A 17,361-nucleotide genomic window follows, 5' to 3' on the forward strand; every position below is an offset into this window, starting at 1 on the left:
GAGACGTGCACCACTAACATCAGGCGAATGATAACAACAACAACAATAACTATACTTATTACTTGGTAGCAACAGGCGAAAGAAAACAACAGGCAAATTATAACAGGCCAATTAAAACAGGCGAATGATAACAGGCAAATGAAAACAGGCGAATGATAACAGGCGAATGATAACAACAGGCGTATGTTTAGAACAGGCGAGTAATAACAACAACAATTATTATTTACACTTAGAACTTGATAACAACAATATTTATACTTATAACGTGATCAAGCAGGCCTCAGAGGTGCGAGGAACCACAGACAATCAGGAAGGAAGCCACTTGGTAAGCTGGCACCAACGATTGCCCAAGCTCTGTGACCCTATTGATACGTTTTTATCGACCAGATAGGGAGCGTTACGTGTGGGGGGGAAACCGCCCCCTTCGGTGCCTCCATGGTCCAATAGCTGGTCTTCTTGGCGACACGGTCCCGAGCCCCCTAAAAGTTCCTCATGGAGCAAATCAACGGGTGGGCCATTGCCTTGTCAGGGCTCATTCATTGCTCCGGATCCCACCTGAAAATGGCAGGCGCAGATCCCCACATCATTAAAGCCACGGGTGCATTTATCCCAGATATAAACAATTGCAAACTATTTGACTATTTTTTTTTACTTTAACCAGGCAAGGCCCACTGAGCTATACAGCTCTCTTTCAGAAGCGGCCACACAATTACAGCTCAACAAATTGGCTTATTACGTGGACATTAGTAGCCAAATACTCTAAACATGTGCTAATAAATGTGGAGGGAAAACCCGGAGGATCCGGAGAAAAATACACGCGACCACGGGGAGATAGCATACAAACTCCAAATACAAAGGTGTCAGGGTAAGGATTTAATACACGACCTCCTGTATACCCTACAAAATAGTTAACATCTCGCCACCGTGGCGCCCAATTCTGATCACATGACATAGCAAAACGAACGTCGCGGTGCATAGCAATAATTCAATTGGGCAATTACTGAGCGTTCATAAACGTGAGGGGATACAGGAGTACCCAGAGAAAACCCACTCGTGCAAGGGGGCAACCCTCTATCCCATGCAGACAGAGATGGTGCTTATCCCACTTGCTGTACTGCCTTCTCCTGGCCAGCCAGGATATGCCACCTCAACACCCACTACACCATGAACTTTGTGAACCGAGTTTAAATTTCTGGCCACGGCGAACATCAGTGGCTATCTCCCTCTTCCTCTCTCGTCCCTGCTATTATCTCCCTCTTCTTCCCGCGTCCCTCCCACTATCTACCTCTCCAATCCGTCCCACCATCTCCCTCTTCCTCCCTCGTCCCTCCCACCATCTCCCACTTCCTCCCCAGTACCTTCCACTATCTCCCTCTTCCTCCCACTTGGCTCTACTAGTAATCTCCCTCTTCTCCCGTCCCTCGCACTATCTCCCTTTTCTTCCCCCATCCTTCCCACTATCTCCCTCTGCATCTCCAATCCCCCGCACTCTCTCCCTCTTCCTTCCTCTTCCTTCCCACTATCACCTTCTTACTCTAACCGATCTGCCTAATCCTCCCAAATAACTCCCACTATCTCCCTCTACTTCCCCAGTCGCTCCAACTATCTCCCTCTTCATTCCCCTTTCCTGCCACTATCTCCCTCTTCCGCCCCCTTCCCTCCCACCATCTCCCTCTTCCTCTCCCGTCCCCCCCGCTATCTCCTTCTTTCTCTCACATCCCTCCCACCTCCTTCCTCCCCCGTCCCTCCCACTATCTTCTCATCCTCCCCCATCCATCCCACGATCTTCCTCATCCTCTCCCGTACCTTCCGCACCTTCCTTATTTAACACCATCAGGTTCACAGACTCGCCCTCGCTTCTCCCAGTCAAATAGCCTAGCTTAGACACAACCCCCACCATGTTACACTGACGGCATCGACCGAGACAGCCAACAACTATCCGGCCGCCCAATTATCTAGTGAAGACGGCAGCGACCAAGTCGGCAAAGACGACAGTGCCGACGAGACGACTCCACTTCCCAGAACGTGCAACCACGAGCTCTCGCTCTCCGCTGCTTTTATCCTACTCGGCCGCGCCTCCCTTCTCCAACCCACGAGCGGGTTCCAGTGTCTTCCAGGGAGGGTCTCTGTGATCCTTGCCCCAGTGCCTCCGCCCTGCTGACAAACCCGCATGAGGCTCACTGGCGTGTGTACTCCCCGTCCACCGCAGTTGCCGCTGCTGGACAACAACTATTACTCTACAGTTGTACTGCCCCTCTGTACCGTGCCCCCGAGCCATCAACACGGACTCACAGCATCAACACAGACTCACATGATCAACACAGACTCACAGCATCAACAGACTCACACGATCAACAGACTCACAGCATCAATACGGACTCACACCATCAACACGGAAACAGGGTCAGTGAGCAAGATGGCGGATGAGTGCATACATGATGTGAGTGGTGGTGAGTTCAAGTTAAGCACCCAGTTTTAAATCTCATTTACTCCCACCATCACCACCACCACCACCCTACATACAACAGTCGGAAGTAAATGCCTACACACCCTACATACAATCGTCAGTAGTAGTGGGGAGAAGAGGGCATCAGTGGGGGCGAGGCATGAAGCGTTGAGAAGCCCTCAGATACTCCATAAAACCCCGAGTTTCATGGAGTATAATTTTCAGCATTACAGTTCCATTTTTTTTACGTTAACAAATGTCTCGCCATATATTACACCGTATAGGTAACTAGATTGGGCGAGGGATGGTCTTTTTTGTTGAACAATCAATAAAGCTACGGTGTTGTACTGTGCCCGTATCCGTGTACGGTACTGTGCACTAAAGGAAGAAAAATGGAGCGGCTGAACCTCACTGCCTCCTTACCGGAGGCTGTAAACATCAAGTGACCTGAAAACTGCGATGGGACGTGAAAGACAACATGGAGAGACAAGAGGGCGCCACGTGTGTTCTTCCATGGCAGCAGCAGCATCATCGCAGGCAATGAGGTTCAAATGGGCACAGGAACTTTGAGGTGGACCCACGAGTGTTTGAGCCACAGCGGCGTGCAATCGGCGACCTCTATACGCTTGACGCAATCCGCACCGTCATTTCACGGAGCCCTTGTCCACTCGACGAGTGCGACGACGCCGTCCCACCGTCATTCGGCGCCTCGTGGTGACATCACAACAGCAAAGCGACAGGTGTTGTTTATTCATTTCTTGAGGCAATTCGAGGGCCCGGTTACATCGCGTTGTGATACACGCACACACCGTCAACATATACTACACCGGTTATAAAAAAAAAGCAGGGGATAGAAAGGTGGGGGAGCGGACCCGACCACAGGTATTGTTTAAAAGACGTCAAGCGGACCGGGGGTTTTAAATGCAAGTCCATGCGGACACCAACATCCGAACGATTGTACCAATAAATCCTGAACCTTCTGGAAGATTTCAGCTCCCGCTGGTTTGGATCAGGGTGATGTTGGGGCAAATTCCATTAATTGGGAAAGGTGGCAATCTTGTGGGAATGTCCTCGCCAGAGAAGAAACTTGTCGCTTCCATGTTTTATTTTCATCCGACGTCCCATTAGCGAGATCCAGAGCGTGACGGACTCATATGGAGTCGGCCTCCTGTAATTTTTCTGGTCTCATTCTCACCACAGGTGAAGGCAGAGCCACACATCAACGTGCCAATGGGGCCACGGTTGAAGTGGTGGGGCCACGGTTGAAGTGGCGGTGGCCACGGGTCATGTGGCCTCTATGTATTTTCCATGTTGAAGGCCGATTGCCCCAAACATTGCCCGTCATATGCAGTGTCACTGAATAACGTGTGAAACATACTGTAGCATATACAAAATTGTATTTTCTTCATACATTAAATACAATAAACACAATAAACATGAAATGCGTATAGGACATTTATAACTCTCTCAATGACCAAACTTGTATTTTATGAACACACTTATACGAGCAAAATATGACAAAAGTGTTCCAGATTTCAGTTTCAATTGAGACTGAAATCCGGAATCATTACCCCCTACTGACAGACTAATAATACCCGCTCGCAGGCCAAGTGCTGATTCACCTTGGGGCCTCGCCTGGTATAGAGGTCGTGGGTTAAATCCCGACGCCTGTATATCTGGAGTTTGCATGTTCTCCCCGTGACCGCGTGGATTTTTCTCTGGGTCCTTCGGTTTTTCCCTCCACATTTAGAAACATGCGTTTAAAAGTATTTGGCTGCTATATATTTCTGCGTGACAAGCCACTTTATAGCGCTTTCATTTGTGGCCCGGTCGTTCCTGAAAGAGAGCTATACAGCTGAGTGGGCCTTACCTGGTAAAATAAAGAGATTAGTTTTGTTAGTTTATTTTGTGCCACAGGGGGACAGCTACAGGGGGGGGGGTGCCCATTAAAATGGTCGAGATGAGATGCAACTTAAGGTGCTTGTGACTTCCCAAAAATATTATTTATGGCAGGTTTTCACATCTAAACATCCCGGGTGGCATTGAAGCCAAGAGCTCCCACCCTAGGCGAGTAGCTACGAGAGCGGTGCTGTGCACGGCGACACGCCACTTTCTCCATCTGCCTGACTTGGTATTTTCTTTTTTGTTACTTAAATAAATGTTAATGTTTCGTTTTGTGTACGCGTGTATGTACACCGTTTGGGGAGCGGTGGTGCAGCAGTTAGCGCACTACGAACTCAGCCATCTGAGTACGTGGTGTGGGGTGTGTATAACATCGCAAAACTGGGGAGGACAAAGGCATCCAGACGTGGGGCTGGCCACACAACCACTTCTGTGCCATGCCGGCCATCATAGGTGCTACCCGTTAACAGCACTTGCCCCAGCAATCTGTTAACGGCGATACGGAGTACCTTTGTCTTTTTGTGCAATTGTGTGCTTCTGTGTGCGACGCATGCGACGATGTGCATGTTTGTGTTTGATAAATGTACATCCGCAATGTGTGTGTGACGCGTATGATGCGCGTGTGTGACGACGGTTGGAACAGCGATTCACGCACTGCCCTATCCACGCGGCGACCTCTCCTCAACGTCTCGAGCCTCGGCGGAGAGCGCCGCGAGGTTCGACTCCAACTCCGGCTTTCCAGGGACAAACCCCCCCCCCAATGCCCCTCCCCCCAGGCCCATGGGGGGGGGGGGGGAAGTCGCTCCCCTCCCTCACTCCACGCTCAGGAACTTCCTCTTCTTCGCCGTGTTCATGTACGGTCGCCAAGGCCACTCCACCTCGGCGGTGGCCGCGTTGTCCAGCGTGCCCAGTTTAATCTCATAGACTGCGCGACACACAAAAGCAAAGATCCCCCCCATGCAGCCTTTAACAGACGGCGTGGGAAAAGCGCTGTTCGTGTGTTAGCATGTAGGAAAGCCAGCACGGCACACCAAGGGGTGGGTGTGGGTGGCCAGCATTACGTCCGATCATCTTTGAATTTACACATCGCATCCGGGGTGGGGGAATGCGAGTCGGGTCACGGTACAGCGAATGCGACCAGAGCAGCGACCCCACCGACTCAAGTTCCGATCCACTCTACAAGTCACCCGCGGGCCACCTAGCCCGAGGCTAGACTCTTACATTCAGCCCATCATCCTCTCAGGGGTCGATAAAATGTACAACCACTTCGTAGGGAAGTCCACAAGGAATGTGGAATTTCCACCGCCTCTGCAGGGGTGTAAAGTGGAGACAAGTAACAATGTGTCAGGCAGACTTACGCTCCATCTCGAATCACGGTCCCACCTCCTTCAACTCGATGTCCTTGCCGTCGCGCTTGTAGACGTTGTGCCTGTTGGGAGGGGGGAAGGGGGGCACAGAAGTCACGGGAGGGGTCGCGGCAAGTCACACGGACGGCGCTGGACTCTCATTACGTGTCCTCGCAGACGTTTGCCAGTTAGAGGCCAGCGGCCACCCTGTTTAAAACTGCGGATGCATTAGCAAATGAACAACATTACGCGCCTTCAGCTTCAGAGATGGCGTTAAATAAAAACTCTGTGCTGTTGCTCGAAAACTAAAGCAAAACGAAACTATTTTTATTTTACCACTGAGCTATGTAGCTCTTTTTCACATAAAAATGTATAGCAGCAAAATACTCGAAATTCAAGTTTCTAAATGTGTAGGGAAAAACCCGGAGGACCCGGAGAAAAATCAAAGTGACCAGGAGGAGAACATGCAAACTCCGAATATACAGGCGGACACACAGCACCTGGCCCAAAAGTCTGCTCACTCTTTCCCATTCCGAGACATCTGCAAGTTGCCGGGTGGTAGGTGTCACGTTCACCGCTGAATCTCGGTACGCGCAAGCGGCTCGGCGTTAATTTTATTTATAGAGGCGTAGCGCTGCTGTTTTTAAAAGGCGCTGCCCTCACCGCAGAGAACCGTAGTGACACGACCGGCACTCTATGGAACAAAACTGTGCCACACGCCCTCCCGCATAGTCTTATGGGAGCAAAAGGTATGTCTTCAGGTCAGAAGACGTACTTGAGTTTTTCTTACGGTTCCGTTTCGACGACGTATATGTACATCATGGAAATGAGAAAGGGTTATAGCCTATACGAGGGATCTTTGTGCTTTGGGGATGGGGGAGGAAGATGTGGGTGAGACTGGCACGGTGCCCGCACGCACCGTCTTTCCGAGTCGCGACGTGAAGTTGTGCATCACGAGGTGTTGGAATGCCTCGGACATCATGTCCATGTCCGGATGTCGTGCCGCATCACCACGCTCGAGAGTGTCAAGTACACCGTGGCATCGTACCACGTGTCACATGAACAGCATGCCGGAAAGTTAGACACACCACAGGTGTCACACAGACTGTACTGGAGAGTTAAACAGACTGCCCTTCCATCTGCGGCATCATACCACATCACACCACATACACAGTTAAAACACCACAATTCCATGTCTGCAGCATCATACTACACACCGCACATCGTACGCACAGCTAAATACACCTCCATCCCCGTCTGTTGCACCGCATCACACACGTCACACCATGCATCACACCGGGGAGCGGGAGCGGAGTGGCTATCTCATTACACTACAAATCCGGTGACCTGACTTCGATTTCCGGTGTGTCCAAGCATCGACAGTGGGGAGACAAAAGGGGCCAGATGCGGTAATGACCACACCACCCACCCCGCCATGTGCCCTGCCGGCCTTCGTAGGTCGCTCGACAAACAGCATTTGCCCTGACAGCCTGTTAAAGGCTACACGGGGGAGCTTTGTCGACTGCGGTGCGTGCGCGTGCCTGGCATACCGCGGTGCTCATGCAGGACGATGAAGTCGTTGACGGCGTTGGCGCAGCACGCCCACACCAGCGCCTGCAGCTTGTGGCCTCCGTGGTTCATCGGCTGAGCGTTCGGCAGGATCAGCTTCATCTCCTGCGGTGGTGGTGGGAGGGTGGTGGTGGTGTGGTAACATGACAGCAAGCGGTCACACGCCGAGTCCGCTCTTCCCACCGGCGTCCGTCCCGGCCACGCTGCTTTCGCCCCCCCCACTTCCCCGCCCCCCCACTGTATCCGACTCGGGTTGTGTTGTTTGTTTTTTCCATTGCGGAAGCCGAGCCGAGCCGTGCCGGTATACGGGGTCGCCAAACCCCGTGTTGGCACAACTGGGATGCACCATTGGAAAAACTTTACTATTTTTATTTTACCAGGTAAGGCCCACTGAGCTATGCAGCTCTTTTCCAGAAGCGACCTGGCCACAAATCATAGCTCAACTAAGTGGCTTATCGCCATGTGGAAATTTATAGCAGCCAAATACTCTTAAACGGACGTTGATTCTAAATGCGGAGGGAAAAACCGGAGGACCTAGAGAGAAATCCACGCGACTCCTCGGAAAGAGGCACGCAACTCCAAATATACAGCAGGCATCAGGGTCAGGATTGAACCTGCGACCTCCTGTATACCAGGTGAGGGAGTTAACATCTCGCCACAGTGGCGCCCCCAATGGTACATCTTTCCGTGACCACCGACCGTGCGTAGTGCTACAGTAGATACATTTTCGATGAATGGAAGGGATCGGTCATCGCGAAAAGGCGGACTGAATCGCGAGGAATGAAGTTGACAAAAGCTGCATGCACCAAACCAAAGTGTCCAACGCTCCACCACTTACGACCCCCCCCCCCCCCCCCCCACACAGCCTCCACCTTTCATCAACAACCAGATTTCTTCTGGTTAACTCAACGGATGCGAGTTGTCTCACACTGCACAAGCCCGATGATTGGTCGACACGACTCGTGTGAGGTGCAAGGAACTGATTCTAAAGCCGATAGAGAACACGTGTGTGTGTGCGGTAATTTAGCAGTTAGCATGCTGCCCCACAAACCTAGTGACCCGAGGTTTATTTCCGTTCATGGCCAACACCAGTGGCGATTATCTGAACTGGTCCTGGGCCTCCCCTAGATCAACTCAGCCTCAAACGAGTACCTAGTGCGGTGTTTAAACATCATTACCAGAGAGATAAAGGTGGCCAGTTGTGGTGCTAGCCACCTACACCCTCGCAAACAGCACCTGTCCCAAAAACCTGTTAAGGCTATATGGGGGACCTCTGTCTTTGCGCGCTTGTACACATGCAATACACGAGGACCCACATTCCTCGTGTGACCCCAAACCCTGTAGCCCCTGTGACCCCGTGCCCGCACCTTGATGAACTGCTTGAGGAGGGAGCTGGGGTCGCGTGAGGTCGTCGCCATGATGTGTGGGTCCTTCACGCCGGCTCAGCGGTACTCGTCATCCATGTGGCTGCTCACTCCTACTGACACGGGGGGGGGGGGGGGTGGATAGAAAGAGGTGGTAGATGGGGCAGGGGGGACGGAGAGGGTAGGTTATCATTTGCCATACTTCACCGTGCAGGTGAGTGAAGGTGTGTGTGTGGGTGGATGGATGGAAGGAGCGACCAGGAATGGTTGAGAATATCACTCTGCAGTGATCGCGTTGATTTTGTGTAGCGAGCTGAGCAATAATGAGACCTGGATGAGTCCCAATTGCAAGAGTGGGTGGGTGATATGGCAGGTGAGTGGGTAAATTGAGTAAAATGATGAGTGAGTGAATGAGTGCGTCAGTGCATGTTAAACCTCTTTGTTACAGCACGTAGCCAACCGTGGTAATCGGAAGTGTGACAAACTAACCACAAAAAGTAGTTCTCAAGAAATGAGTTTGTCAATCTAGACGATGATTTAAAAGTGCAAAGCTCCAGTGGCTTCCTAATATTGTAAGGAAGACCGCTCCAGAAGGAAGACTGCTCCAGAAGCACACGTTATGTGGTGACCACGGCCTTCATTTGACATTCCACAAAAATTTACGCCAGCCATCACACACACACGGCCGACTCTTTTTCCACGTTCATGCCACGGGATTTTTCAAAGTCCACTTGGGAAGCAATCGCCGTGCAGTATTTACGGTCAACGCAACTGCGGCATTAAACCCATTAAACCGGTGGGGGGGGGGGGGGGGGGGGTTGAGGGCCCGCCATTCTCGAACCGCGAACCTCCGCGGCAAAACACGGTGCCACCGCTTGGCAGGAAGGACCGACGGCGAGCCGGGGATGCGCGCCGACTCGGCGTGTCTAGCGGGCGGAGACGCGCGACGCTTATCCCTCTGCCTCGGGAGTCTCGCGGGAAGGAAGAGAGAGAGAGATGCGAGGAGACGTGATGGTGAGGGATGTGAGATCACCCTCCCCTCCCTGGTCGAACTCCACGGCCTTTTGGAGTTCAAGCGCCTCCCACCGCAGGTCCGTAGGCAGCACCAGGTTTTCTTCGGTGACGACGTCAGGGGGACAGGGGGCAGTGGGTGGGGGGCGGGCAGGGGAGAATTAACAAGGAAGAAAAATCATGCGCACGCATGGATTCATTCGGAAACGCTTTCCAACGCGCGGTTGTCTTCTCGCCTGTATTGTCAGACCGTCTTGTCCCATCTTAGTCCGTCTTGCGTGTCTCATTGTCTCTAGATCCATCTCTAGTCTGTCTTGCGTGTCTCAACGTCTCTAGTCTGTCTCGCTGTCTCTCGTCTGTCTTGTCGTCGCGAGCCCATCTCTAGATCCGTCTCGCCGCCCGTTACCATCGAGCGCCCTCTTGAGCTGCGCCTTCTCCTCTACGAGGAACTTCTTGGCCTCCTGCGCCTTGCGGTAGAGGTACTCGCCGTGCAGTTGCGCCTCCTCAGCTGCACCACCAAACAAAGACAAAGATCCCCCATGTAGCCTTCGACAGGACTGTCGGGTGCAAGTGCTGTTAACGAGCAGCACCTTTGATACACGAAGGGGGGTAGGTGGCCAGCACCACATCCGGCCGCCTTAATTTCCCCAGTGGCGATGTTTACACAACGCACCAGGTACTCATTTGAGGCTGAGTTGACCAAGGGGAGGCCCAGGAACGGAATCGTCACCAGTGTTGGCCGTGAGCGGGAATTGAACTCGGGTCGCTGGGTTAGTAGTGCAGCGTAGTGCTAATCGCGAGACGACCATAAACAACAACCGCCATTCGCCACGAAGTGGTGGAGATGTCACCACGGCGCTCGTGCCAGGCTACGTGCAGGTTAAGGCCACATGAAGCGTCGAACGCCCGCTGGCAGCAGGAGGTCACAGACAGACAGACCCAGGTTGCCATTGGTTGCTTGACTGAGATGACTGGCCGATGCACCACCTGTGCCCCCTACTGTGCTACACTACCGCTCCAACCTACACAAACTCTCTTGGGCTATACTCTTTGGTTCTTTCGGTAAAGTCACATAGGCATAAAATATAAAATAAATTAAATCACGACGTTTCGGGCACAACACAAGCGTCCATCATCAGGTGGGACAAACCACAGCAAGAAACAATTGCCGACGTGGGCAAAAGAGCTGCTGTAAACAAGAGACTATATAGGTAAGAGAAGGGGGGAGGATCAGGGAGGAGAGATAGAGAGGGGGGGTATGAGGGGAGTGCTGAAGAGAGCGGGGCTGGGAGTGGGAAGCTTAAGAAATTAGAGATGCGGAAAGTTAAGGCAACACCATAAAGCAGTTAAGGGTTTACCTGGTTAATAACATTCTTCCAATGATTACTCAATTTGTATCCATCTTCTCGGTTGAAGTTATGTCTGTGTTTATATATCTGGATGGCTTGATGAACAAACCTTTGATGGTAGCCCGAAGGTTTGCAGAGCGGCACCACGATACTCCTAGCGACGTCGTTGATTAATGTCTGTAATTAATATCGATGGTGAATCTCTGTAATTAATATCGATGATTCGATTCCACGAGAACAGATTCCACAAGAATCGATTCCACAACTATTTTAGTAAAGCGAAGTACGCGATTCGATTCAAACGTGTTCGTTCCGGTCTCATCAGAATCGGTATTGATTCTGTGCTGGAGGAATCCAATGAGCTATAAAGCTCTTTGATCAAAGATGTGCCAGTAGGGGGCACGGGGTCATAACGTCACAACAAACAATACAAAAACGATAGGAGTGCAAAGGGAATGGTAGCAAACCACTAAAAATAGATGAAATAAACCATATAAGTTCATACTCTTTGGTTCTTTCGGTAAGAAGTCTCGCTCTCCGTTCCACCCACTACAACTGGCGTCAGAAGTAGCCAAATAGTAAGATGAATCGCTATAATGGAGACGCGAAGAAAAACTCGTACCAGGGCTCCAGTGGAAGAGGAGGACGACTCAACACCACTGGGGTTGGCAGCCCCGGAAGGGGGAGGAGAAGCGACGACGGCCGAGCTGCTCACTGCCCGGCCGCCCGGCGGCTCACCACCGTCGGAGAGGGCGCTTCAGGTGGCTCACTCCCGCCTCGCCCAACTCCTGCACGCGGCGGCATCCATCCTCGACGAAATACATCGCGGGTTATAACCACAACAAATATAATCACAATCACTGCGACCATAATCGCCGTAACCACAAATATAATCATAATCACCAGCTACATAACCACAAGTATAAACACTACTGCCACAAATATAACCATAACCACCACAACCATAACAACCAACATAACCACCACAACAACCACAATGATGCTGATACACTCTCACACCATGTGGGTCCCCTTGTCTCCTTGTGTCTCCCTGTGGGTGAGTGGATGGGTTGGCGAGAGAGTCGGTGGGTTGGCAAGAGAGTCGGTGGGTTGGTGAGAGAGTGGGTGGGTGGCAGAGTGAGTGACCGGTGGCAGAGTGAGTGACCGGTGGCAGTGGGTGACCGGTGACTAAGTGGGTGGGTGGCAGTGGGTGACCGGTGACCAAGTGGGTGGGTGGCAGTGGGTGACCGGTGACGAAGTGGGTGAGAGAGTGGGTGGCCGAGTGGGTGGCTGAGTGAATTGGTGAGTGGATGAGTGCCAGAGTGGGTGGGTGAATGGCTGAGTGGGTGGGTGAGAATCAGTATGTTTTTGCTGGAGGAATCCGATGAGCTATGAAGCTCTTTTTCATAGATGCCCAGAGAGTGGCTGAGTGGGTGGCTGAGTGAGTGTCGGTGGGTGTGAGTGGGAATGAAATCTAACCTGCACCTCTGCATTGCAAATCCAGCGAGCTAACGCCCTGCGTGTGGTGGGGTAAAGTGTGGGCATGGCCACTTTGCTCCAACACGTCCGGACCAGCGTGGAAGAGTAGACCAAATACCTCTATATAGCGGCCTCTAGTGGATGCCTTTTCCAGCAGCAGGCGATTCGCATCCACAACAAACCCGTCCCTCCAGGGATAAAAACACACGGCAGTCTGGGAGTGCCTCTCATCAGCTATGGCTCAACACGAGGGCCACTCTGGGGCCGGTTTCCACCGTCAGCGCCTCATCAGCAGCAGCAGGGCCGGGCTCTGCTTGAAGCAGCGCCGTGAACTCAGCAGGCGTCTAGGACGTGACGGCTGTGGGCCAGGCGCCTCCTCCTCTGTCTCCCCCCACCACCGCCGCCACTGCTGATGTGTGCACACCGCGCGAGGTTCTCACCTTCAGGCTGAGTCGACGTAGAGGAGGCCCAGCGAGCCGCCGCTTCAGAAGCTTTCGCGAGCCACTGACGGTGGCCGTGAGCGGGAAACCAAATCAGCCGCTCGCCACCCACAATCCACAGCGCGCGCCGCCTCCACTCGCCCCCTGCCTGACTGTAAGTAGCAGCGGGGGGAGGGGGGTGGGCAATGGGGGCGTGAGGGGGGGGGGTTTGAGGGGGAGCATGGGCGGGGGTTGCCAGGGGGGGCAAGGGGGGTCGCGAGGGGGGGGATGCTTGGGGGGGGGGTTGTGAAGGGGGAGGGGCAGGGGGGGAAAGAGGGAGCATGGGGGAGGAGCTTAGGTGAGGGGGAGGAGCTAATGGCTATTACACCACGCCGCGTCTCGCGCCACGTGCTTCCCCTGGCAGTTTGGCCGTTAGGCGTGGAACCGAGCTGTGGGTGAGTGGTGGCGGTGGTGGTGTGAGTCTTTCTATGTGAGTCTGTGTGTGAGTCTCTCTAAGTGAGTCTGTGTGTGAGTCTCTCTGTGTGAGTCTGTGTACGTGTGTGTGGGTCTGTGTGAGTCTGTGTGTAGCAGTGACCCGGTCTCAAATGAGTACCTGGTGCGATGCGTAAACATCGCCACTGGGGAGACAAAGGCGGTCGGGCGTGGTGCTAACCACCCACCCCTTCGTTTACCGTGCCGGCCTTCATATGTACTGCTTGCTAACAGCACTTGCCCCTACAGCCTGTTAAGGCTCTATGAGGATCGTTGTCTTTGGTGTCCTGTATTAGCAGGAGGAGGAGTGGTGGTGTTAATGTTGGTGGTATTAGTGGTGGTGGTGTTAGTGATGGTGGTGTTAGTGGTGGTGTTTGTGGTCTTAATAATGGTGGTGTTGGTGTTAGTGATGGTGGTGTTAGTGGTGGTGGTTGTTCGAGGTATTGTTGCTGGTGTTAGTGATGGTGGTGTTGGTGGTATTAGTGGTGGTCGTGTTAGTGATGGTGGTATTATTGGTGGTATTATTGGTGGTAGTGTTAGTGGTGGTGGTGTTAGTGGTAGTGGTGTTGGTGGTGGTGGAGTTGATGTTGGTGGTGGTGTTTTTAGGGTTCGTAGTGTTAGTGGTGGTGTTAGGAGTGGTGTTAGTGCTGGTGTTAGTTGTGGTGTTAGTTGAGGGGAGCGGTAGTGTAGCGGTTAACGTGCTGCGCTACAAACCTGGCGACCCGGGTTCGATTTCCGCTCACGGCCAACACCAGCAACGATTATCTGAACCGGTCCTGGGCCTCCCCTAGGTAGACTCAGCCTCAAATGAATACCTGGTACGATGTGTAAACATCGCCGCTAGGGAGACAAAGGCGGCCAGGCGTGGTGTTAGCCACCCACCCCCTCGTGTGCCATGCCGACCTTTATAGGTGCTCGCTAGCAGAAATTGCCCCTACAGTATATTCAGGCTATACGGGGGATCTGTCTTTGTTAGTGGTGGTGGTGTTAGCAGTGGTGTTAGTGGTGGTGCTAGTGGTGGTGTTTGTCGCGGTGTTGCTGGTGTCCGAACAAAGGAGCGACGCTCACAACAACGACCTTTGACCTGGGCGGCTGAAATGTAGCACGTTGGCACAGTCATCTCAGTCAGTCAACTCTTGGCACCTGGGTCTGACCTGTGACCTGTCAGTGAGCCTTCAGCATTTCACGTGGTCTCAAAGTGCACCTGGCCTGGCATTTGCTGCTGCTTAGTGGCAAATGGCGGTCTTTGTTGTTTTTGTTGTGTTTCGTGTTGTGGGTGAGTGGTGAGGTTGTGAGTCTGTGATGATGATGTGAGTCCGTGTTGATGATGAGAGTCCGCATTGTGACATGACGCGTGTTTAGACATGAGTATTGTCGCACACCATCGGTTTTGTGTGACCCTCACCTGCGTCTCCCGCTCTCCACGCAGAGACCCGGACCGTGCGAGAAACGCAGTGAGCTCTGAGCACCCTACTCTGCAAGTTGCTGCCATGGAGGTACGTGTGGCTCTTCAACTCGTGTGGTAAAATATGGGTGGACGTGTGTTTTCCCCTCGACTTGTGCCTACCTGTCACCTACCTGTATACCTGGATGTGCTTCTCCTTGTCCGCCTGAGTATGTGTATGTCTATCAGAGTGTGTCTCCGAGATCCTGTTGGTGTGCCTGCCTGTCTACGCGTGAGCATTTACAGCACTATTATCTATCCACTGATGAATGAGAATGCCTTCCTCCCTGAGACCTTGCTACCCCTCAAATGCTGTGATGGAATAATCCGCCAAGCGCCGATTTTGTCGCACCATCTCTCTGGTGGCTCTCCTCTCCGATGTGTTTCCTTCCTTGGCTGCCGCTCCATTATTATTCTTCACTATCAGCCATTGTTGTCCCTCCTTGCCATGGCTCGTCATGCCCGATCCCCAATCACTCTTTAACAATTTGAACAATCCCTGCGTGTGACCTCAAAATCCACGCATCTTTCATTGTTAATCCAAGCATGGCATCTGATATTGGCCAAATATTCCAATGCTGAGAAACGACAACATCTCGGCAGGACCCTCCTGAATGTGGAGCCCAGGATCTCAGAGATGCTGGCTCAGTGCTCGCCTTCTGCACTTGCTCCAACATCTTAATCAAGCCTATGTGGTGGACCTTTGTCTTTGTGTGTGTGTAGATGAGCCGAGCTGGAGAGGCTCGGAGTAACGACACGTCTTGCACCACGTGGAGTGCGCTGTCCTCAGACGGCACCGGCTCCATCTGTAGCAAATCGCCGAAAGGTAAGAACAGTAATGAGGGACGTCACAGTGGCCACGGTAAATAGTGGGACATCATGATGGCCATGTTGCATGGGGGACGTCACAGTGCCTTTGGTGTATGAGAGATTTTATGGTGATTGTATGGGTGATATCAAGATAGCAATGCTACATGGGGGACTTAATGGTAATCATGTTTTGATTTAAAGCTTTCGTGGCTGCAGGGATTCATATTCTTGGTTCTTTCGGTAAAATCACGTAGAAGGGCAACAATAAAATTATAAAAATATAAAACAATAAAAATCTCACGACGTTTCGACTGCAACACAAGTAATCATCATCAGGTGTGAAAACCACAGCAAGAACCACAGCAAGAAAAATTGAAATTTTCTTGCTGTGGTTTTCACACCTAATGATGATTGCTTGTGTTGCAGTCGAAACGTCGTGAGAATTGTATTATTTTATTATTTTATTGTTTCCCTTCTACGTGACTTTACCGAAAGAACCAAGAATATGGTAATCATGTTGCATTAGAGACTGCATCATGGTTGCCATGTTACATGGGGGACTTCATGGTGGCCATGTTGCATGGGGATAATTATCTGTGCTCTGGCCTCAGTACTGAAACAACATCAAACGCTTTCAGAATTGCTTCTGCGGCCATCTTGAATGCTCTTCCAATATTAGGAAACCACTGAAGCTATCCGCGTTTAAATCATCAAGTTTGACAACTAATATCTATACTCATTCGCTCTTTCGGTAATGTCACCTAGGTAGAAATAAAATAAAACAAATCACGACGTTTCTATCGCAACACAATCAATCTTCATCAGGTGGAACAACCACAGCAATAATAAAATGCTGAAGTAGGTGAGAGAGCTGTTGTGGCAAGAGGTTATTGGTAAGAAAGGGGGGAGGAGCAAGGGGGGGAGAGAGAGGGGAGCTGCGTGAGCGCTAGGGGGAGAAGAAGTGAGGCTGGGGGGGGACGTAGGCGGAGGTAGAAGTGGTAAGCTGAGTATGGGACATGGTGGGAAAGTAAATCTGAAAAATCTACTAGTACCTGGCGCGTGTGATGGAAACAACCACAACCAGTTAAGGCTTTACCTAGTTAATAACATCCATCGAATGATTGCTCAATTTGTATCCATCTTCTCGGTTGAAGTTATGTCCATGTTTGTATATCTGGATGGCTTCATGAAAAAACCTTTGATAGTTACCTGAAGGTTTGCAGAATACCTTGGTCTCGGAAAAAAAACAATATCACGCGAGCCCACAGCGTTATAACAATGGTCAGACACGGCAGAGGTATTGGTTCTGCGATGTTTCAGATCTGCCTTGTGTTCGCTAACACGGTCCGCGACATGTCAATTCGTTTTCCCAATGTAACTGCTACCGCAGGTACAACTCAGTTTGTCGACTCCAGGATATTGCATGTCAGGATGGGATTAGATCACAGATTTTGTGTACTGTATTGAATCGGACTTGGATCTTGTGTTTGTTTAAGATTTTGGAAATATTTTTGGTAACACCTGCTATGTATGGTAAAGTGATGGTCTTGATAGGCGTCTCAGTGGATTGTTTCTACATGGTTGGAGAAACAGCTTTGCGAATAATGCTGTCCCAGTACCCATTCATCTTAAGAGTCTGGTGTACGTGTTCCAGTTCACTGGCTTGGTGGTGTTGGTTGCAAATGCAGTGGCCCTATGGTGTAGTGGTTTGATGAGGGAATTCTTCTGCG

General features: G+C 51.6%; 1 long non-coding RNA gene across 1 annotated transcript; it reads right to left on the reverse strand.

Moving 5' to 3' along the window:
* Window positions 1–3,176: 3,176 nt before the first annotated feature.
* LOC142925618 (uncharacterized) lies at window positions 3,177–7,448 on the reverse strand. Its single transcript, XR_012942561.1, has 2 exons — window positions 7,245–7,448; window positions 3,177–6,709 (listed from the first exon to the last, which is right to left on the reverse strand). It is a non-coding gene; the product is annotated as an uncharacterized LOC142925618 (long non-coding RNA).
* Between the last annotated feature and the right edge of the window lie 9,913 nt (window positions 7,449–17,361).

The sequence above is a fragment of the Petromyzon marinus genome, chromosome 22, assembly GCF_048934315.1.
Source record: "Petromyzon marinus isolate PM22_M1 ecotype Great Lakes invasive population chromosome 22, UKy_Petmar_22M1.pri1.0, whole genome shotgun sequence".
Taxonomy (NCBI): domain Eukaryota; kingdom Metazoa; phylum Chordata; class Hyperoartia; order Petromyzontiformes; family Petromyzontidae; genus Petromyzon; species Petromyzon marinus.